The sequence below is a fragment of the Ranitomeya variabilis genome, chromosome 3, assembly GCF_051348905.1.
Source record: "Ranitomeya variabilis isolate aRanVar5 chromosome 3, aRanVar5.hap1, whole genome shotgun sequence".
NCBI lineage: Eukaryota > Metazoa > Chordata > Amphibia > Anura > Dendrobatidae > Ranitomeya > Ranitomeya variabilis.
In genome coordinates, this window is record NC_135234.1 from 231704976 (window position 1) to 231712471 (window position 7496).

Consider the following 7496-nt stretch of genomic DNA (forward strand, 5'->3'; position numbering starts at 1 on the left):
GTACGAGTTCATAGACACCTATGACTAGGTTATTTTTTATCTAAATGGTGTAAAAAAAAATTCCATGCGGTAGTTAAATGCCGCTGTCTGCGTTTGACAGCGGCATTTAACAGGTTAATAGCCGCGGGTGAATAGCGATTTCACCCGCCGCTATTGCGCGCACGTCAGCTGTCCAAAACAGCTGACATGTTGCAACTTTGATGTGGGCTCAGCGCCGGAGCCCACATCAAAGGGGGAGACACGGCATGCACAGTACATGTACGGCGCATGTCGTGAAAGGGTTAAAGTTACGTGTTTTGGATTTGTGGGGTGGGGGATTGTAATTAATAATGAAAAATTATTTCAAAACAATGTAATTAATTACATTATTTTTTATTTTTCTTCTTGTCAGTTTCCTTGCTACTGGAGAGACATTGAGATCACTGCATTTCCAGTTTCGGATTGGAGTCTCCACACTGTCTGGTATTATTGCCGACACATGCCGTGCATTGTGGGACAACCTCCGGGAGGAGTTTTTACCCATCCCTACAACAGAAATATGGCAGGCCAACGCCCAAAAATTCGAACAAGTGTGTTCCTTCCCTAATTGTATTGGAGCAGTTGACGGGAAGCACATTCGGATTTTAAAGCCTGCACGAAGTGGTTCGCTGTTTTTTAACTACAAAAAACACTTTTCCACCGTCCTCATGGCCATTGCAGGTGCTGACTGCAGGTTTCTTGCCGTGGACATTGGAGCATTTGGCCGTGCCAATGATTCACGGACATTTAAGGAGTCAGACATGGGCCAAAGATTATACGAGAACAATTTTAATTTCCCCCAGCCACGACCTCTTCCCAACACCGAAGGACCGGCCCTGCCATTTGTTGTGGTTGGGGATGAGGCTTTTCAAATGAGTGGCAACCTACTTAAACCGTACTCCAGTCGGGGGTTGGACCGCACCAAAAGTATTTTTAATTATAGACTGTCCAGGGCCAGAAGAACTGTGGAGTGCGCCTTTGGCATCCTGGCCTCCAAATGGCGTATCTTAGGATCCGCTATAAATTTGAAAATTGAGACAGTGGATGAGGTGGTGAAGGCGTGTGTGGTTCTCCACAATTTCATTATTGATAAAGAGAGAGTCAACGTTGAACTCGATGAACCCATACCAAATCCATTGCCTGATTATCAAGCTAATCCTCTGCGGACAACTGTGGAGATTGCTCATATGAGGGACCAATTTGCTGCATACTTTGTTTCTGATGTTGGCCGTGTTTCATGGCAAGATCACATGGTTTAATCTTTGTGTTATGATGTCATGTAAACACTGTTGTGTCCATGTCATTTAACCATCCTATGTATGGTTATTATATGGTTATTGTTATAATGTCCCATAATTGTATAATGCGTTGTGTTTTGAAATAAAGTTCTTGTGCCTTTCCATTTTCAAAAAACAAATCACCCATACGTTTTTCCATAGTAATAGAATTGTGAAATCCAATTTTATTGAAAGTAATGTGTGTACCCAAAAATTTGTCTGTTCCACAGTTTTGGCGTATAACATAATCGGCTCCCACCTTGTCAACCATTTTTAATCCTGCAGACTATGTGCATATGGAACCTGGCTTGACAAGGAGGGAGACGATAATGTTTGCAAAACTGTACAGAGTGAACACTATTGTACTCAGGATGCTAGAATACGTCCAGAGTCAAATAGTGGCGACACTGTGAACATTGCTTCCACCTCACCTGACCAATATTCTTAAGGCCGGTTTCACACGTCAGTGATTCCGGTACGTGAGGTGACAGTTTCCTCACGTACCAGAGACACTTACACACGTAGACCCATAAAAATCAATGCATCTGTTCAGATGTCATTGATTTTTTGCGGACCGTGTCTCCGTGTGCCAAACACGGAGACATGTCAGTGTTCGTGGGAGCGCACGTTTTACACGGACCCAATAGAGTCAATGGGTCCTAGTAAAACACGGACCTCACACGGACATTCTCCGTCTGGGGTCCGTGTGCGTGCAGGAGACAGCGCTACAGTAAAAAGCGCTGTCCCCCCCACATGGTGCTGAAGCCGGTATTCATATCTTCCCTGCAGCAGCGTTAGCTGTAGAGAAAATATGAAGAATAGTGTTAAAAATAAAGATCTATGTGTCCGCCGCCCCCCTGTTTGTATTTGTAACATCAGAGTACAATGAGCGACAGCCCTATAAACAATGAAAAAAAAAATTTGATAAATATTGTCAGACATTGCACATCAGGTGTTACAAAGACAAGATTTGTGTATACGGCGCAAGGTGTGATTTGGTGCAAACTTTGAGACAATAAAAACAATTTTTTTTTTTTAAAAAAAGGAACATTTATTTAGGGTACAAAAAAAAAAAGGGAAATGTTATTAGGGGGTACCAACATCCGCAACGAAAGGGGATTGATATCCCACACTTTTTGGGGGTGTTGAGGAGACCGAGGCGGAGGACGAGGGGGAGGAAGCAGCATAGTCTATGACACTAGACGGGATGCCATCAATCCAGCCAGTTGATGTTGGCGACACTACCAGAGCAGGAGATGAGGGAGGAGGAGGGACGACCAGTGTCCTTGGCTGGCTACTCCGGCTCCGGGTAGACCCAGGCTGTGTAGAGGGTGTACTCCTTGTAGACCCAGGCTGGGTACTGGGTGTACTCCGTGTAGACCCAGCCTTGGTACTTGTTGTGCTCCGGGTAGACCCGGAGTGTTTTCTGGTGGTACTTTTGGGAGCAGCCATAGCCAAGGTTGTAGTGCTTGTCGTCGTCGTCATCTTCTTCTTCTTTTTCCTCCTCTCTCCCTCTGGGTGTGGGTCGGCTTCCCGTCTGTGTCCCCTTGAAGGCCTGTCATGCTCTGAACTTTCGGGGTCTGTTCTGTGGTGGCGGTGGCGGTGGCGGTGGCCCTCGGCACGCGGAGCTCTGTGGTGGTGCTCTGCAGCAGGAGTCGGAGTCATGGCAGCCAGCGATGGTACTGCGGGCATAGTTGTCGCTGACTGCATGACCCGAGCCTGCTGCAGAGCACTGACATATACATTGTTGCAGCCCTGCATGACCGAAATCTGGAGTTCCGGCGTAAGATGTTCAACTATGCCCTTGTAAATGGCATTAAAAAAATGTTTGGCCGGCCTCGAGAGCTCCGTTTCGATGTTTTCAAGACGACGTTCGAGATTGGACATTTTATCGCACATCGCCTTGAAACCATTCTGAAAAACGGTGCTCAGATGTAAAAATTCGGGCATGACCTCCCTGTCCGAGGCCCGCTGACGCTGTCGGGAAGACCTAAAGGAAGGAGTGACAGAGGCCTCGGCCAGGGGAACATCTGATGGACCGGCTGCCGGTTCGCCAGATTGGGGTGGTGCAGACCTGCTCTCGCTGTGGGATGGCTGCGACTGTTCAGATGGCGCTTCACAAAGTACCGCTCCAGAGAGTCGGACAGTCTCGCGGGTGCTGCTGTGTGTTCTGTGAAAACATAAGGAAACCTTTAGTATACTAAATATCACATTTAACATGCGTCATTAATTAACTTTACCGCCAGATATCCATTGCCGCCATTAATATTAACCTATTTTTAATATTGACACTGCATATGCACCATCAATATTAAAAAAAAGGTATTTATTTAATTCACAATAGTCACCCATGGTTGTGGTTTGCAACGCCACACAATTATGCTTAAGTTGGAACTGCCATGACGTCACGGTCATGTGACCGAGACGTCATCACAGGTCCTGCGAGCTGAGTAACCATGGGAACATAACCTGCTTTGCAGTGGAATGTATGCCGTATCGATTATATTTTACTTTTTTGTGTCTAAAAAATCGCGGATACACCTGGATAGCCACTATACTACTCCACTATTAAATATTGGCTGGGCATGTCCAATCTACTGTGTTCTGTATACTTCTGATTTCAGTGAAATTGCTAGTAAGTCAAGCTCAACATTGTAGTAATCCCAGAAGGGAGGCGCTGCTGTGTCAAGTGTGAGAAGACCAGAAATGAATAAAAAATTCAAGGTCAACGAGGCGTGAAAAGTAAAAACAAAATACTTTATTCACTTCAATCAGTAGCCGAGGATGAAACATCAGCACAATACAATAAAAACACTATGTACGCGTTTCAGGTCTGATGTTCCCTGTCACCTAAAACGCGTAGATAGTGTCTATTGTATTGTGCTGATGTTTCATCCTCTGCTTATGATTGAAGAGGATAAAATTATGTATTTTTTACTTTTCACGCCTCGGTGAGCTTGTCTTTTTTTCTTCCCTTCTATACTTGGTACTTGCCAAAATAAATGGCTGGGCAATAAGCTACGTGGCTGGAATGTAGTATGTGAATAGGAATGTTATAAAAACTAGGTGTGTGCATAGGTACTATACTTACTCTCTGCTTCCAAGGACCGGTCGCAAGAACTGCAGTATACGGTTGTACTTGTACACCGAGGTCCTTGAAGCGGCAGCACCACTACGAGTCTGTCCCTCCTTTTTCAGGCCCCTCTTGAAACGGTCCTTCATGGAGCGCCATCTGGTCTTCAATTGTTTAACTGTGTATAAATTAAAAAAAAAAAAAAATGTTTTAGATAATATTTTGAAAACGATTACGCAACCGTGTGCAATCCCAATAGAAGACATCACAGACGGTTGTGTAATCCTGGCATGATGGGTCACAGCAGCATTTTGTAAATACTTACGGAAACTAGCTTTGGCCTTGGGTGAAGCGCTGTCGAAGCCATCCCACAGCGATAGTGCCACCTCTATCCACAGACGGCGCAATATGCCCTTGTCCGCGTGCCGGGGGTCACGGCTGTCCCACAACGGGCCCCGTTCTTCAATGGATGCCACCATCATGTCAATATCCAGTGGTTCATCCAGGGACCGTTGTGAAACCTAGAAAAAATGGAAAATATTAATGTTTGAAAGATAAAAAAAATTGTCCCTACCTCCTCCACCGCCACCTACTACACACAACACCACAACCTCCCACCACCCCCCATACCTGCCAAAAAAAAAAAGTTAAACAAAAAAAATGAATAGGTTTGAAAAAAATTCTTACTCTCCGTGATGCAACCACAGCTTGGCCCCGTGGTCCCTGCTCCTGCTCCCTCTCTTCCTCCTGGTTCTCCTCCTCACTTGAAGAAGCCTGCAAAATAGTTTACCAAAAAGTTGAGTGACCCATCTACAAATGACAGCGAATAGTAAGCAATAGTAGATCATGTACTCACCGCACTCCTCTGCGGTGGGGTGTTGCTCGAGTCGCTGCCGCTGGCCATGACTAATGCAATTCTGAAATAAAGAACAAAATAACATTGATACTATGCTCCTATGCACAATCCAGCAATAAATAAAAAAAAAAAAAAAGTCATTTAAACCACAAAGAACATTGCACTCCAACTGAACTAACGCTGAGCAAACAACACTGCCACATTGATTAAATTAAAGAAACAATGGCAGAGACAACCCAATGCCAGAGTACAAAAGCCTAAAGATAAGAAGACTAAAGGTACCGTCACATTAAGCGACGCTGCAGCGATAGCGACAACGATGGCGATCGCTGCAGCGTCGCTGTTTGATCGCTGGAGAGCTGTCACACAGACCGCTCTCCAGCGACCAACGATGCCGAGGTCCCCGGGTAACCAGGGTAAACATCGGGTTGCTAAGCGCAGGGCCGCGCTTAGTAACCCGATGTTTACCCTGGTTACCAGCGTAAAAGTAAAAAAAACAAACAGTACATACTCACCCAGCGTCCCCCAGCTTCTGCTTCCTGACACTGACTGAGCTCCGGCCCTAACAGCACAGCGGCTTTCACTTTCACTTTAGGGCCGGCGCTCAGTCAGTGTCAGGAAGCAGACGCTGGGGGAGGTATGACGCTGGGTGAGTATGTACTGTTTGTTTTTTTTACTTTTACGCTGGTAACCAGGGTAAACATCGGGTTACTAAGCGCGGCCCTGCGCTTGGTAACCCGATGTTTACCCTGGTTACCAGTGTAAAACATCGCTGGTATCGTTGCTTTTGGTGTCAAACACAACGATACACAGCGATCGGACGACCAAATAAAGTTCTGGACTTTATTCAGCGACCAGCGACATCACAGCAGGATCCTGATCGCTGCTGCCTGTCAAACTAAACGATATCGCTAGCGAGGACGCTGCAACGTCACGGATCGCTAGCGATATCGTTTAGTGTGACGGTACCTTAAGGGTACTGTCACACATTGAAATTTCGATCGCGACGACGGCACGATTCGTGACGTCGCAGCGTCGTACTATTATCGCTCCAGCGTCGTAGACTGCTGTCACACGTTGCAATCACGGCGCTGGAGCGATGCCGAAGTCCCCGGGTAACCAGGGTAAACATCGGGTTACTAAGCGCAGGGCCGCGCTTAGTAACCCGATGTTTACCCTGGTTACCAGCGTAAACGTAAAAAAAACAAACAGTACATACTCACATGCCGGTGTCTGTCCCTCGGCGCTGTGCTTCTCTGCACTGTGTAAGCACAGCGGCCGGAAAGCACAGCGGTGACGTCACCGCTGTGCTCGCTTTCCGGCTCTGGTGCTTACACAGTGCAGAGAAGCTTTCGCCGAGGGACAGACACCGGCATGTGAGTATGTACTGTTTGTTTTTTTTACGTTTACGCTGGTAACCACAGTAAACATCGGGTTACTAAGCGCGGCCCTGCGCTTAGTTACCCGATGTTTACCCTGGTTACCAGCGAACACATCGCTGGATCGCTGTCACACACAACGATCCAGCGATGACAGCGGGTGATCAAGCGACGAAAGAAAGTTCCAAACGATCTGCTACGACGTACGATTCTCAGCAGGGTGTCTGATCGCTGCTGCGTGTCAGACACTGCGATATCGTAACGATATCGCTAGAACGTCACGAATCGTACCGTCGTAGCGATCGAAATTTCAATGTGTGACAGTACCCTTATCTACAACAGACCCAATGTAGTAATCCAAAAAGTTTTTTTTTTTTTTTTAAAGTACAGTATGCACGGAGCAACACAAAAAACACAATATTTTTTTGAAAGTTAAAATTTAACAACCCCGAAAAATTAAGGGCAGAAACATTAATAACAAACCATACTTTACAATAAAACCGACAGGGCCGGAGACAATAAAAGGGCCAATACACGCCATACCTCACAACCATAAACATACAACGATGTCTTTACACAACCACAGTGCTGAACATAATACACAACTTGCAATAAAAAATTAATAAATGTAATAAAAGGGCTCAGAATCATTCTATACTACCATACTTTACAATAAAACCGACAGGGCCGGAGACTATTAAACGCCATCATATAACGCAAGAATAAAACATCACAACTGAATACAAAAAACACCACCAAACCAAAAAAATGGAAACAAAAAATCTATCCTGGAAAGAACAATAATCAAGGCCGCAGACCATGAAACGCCATCGTATACAACGCCATACATCAGAACCAGACCAAAAATACCACAATATCCTAACCACAGTGCA

At 45.7% G+C, this 7496-nt stretch overlaps 1 long non-coding RNA gene across 1 annotated transcript; it reads right to left on the reverse strand.

The window, feature by feature from the left end:
• Window positions 1-3435: 3435 nt before the first annotated feature.
• On the reverse strand, window positions 3436-4945 carry LOC143818103 (uncharacterized). Its single transcript, XR_013224314.1, has 3 exons — window positions 4694-4945; window positions 4387-4546; window positions 3436-3465 (listed from the first exon to the last, which is right to left on the reverse strand). It is a non-coding gene; the product is annotated as an uncharacterized LOC143818103 (long non-coding RNA).
• Between the last annotated feature and the right edge of the window lie 2551 nt (window positions 4946-7496).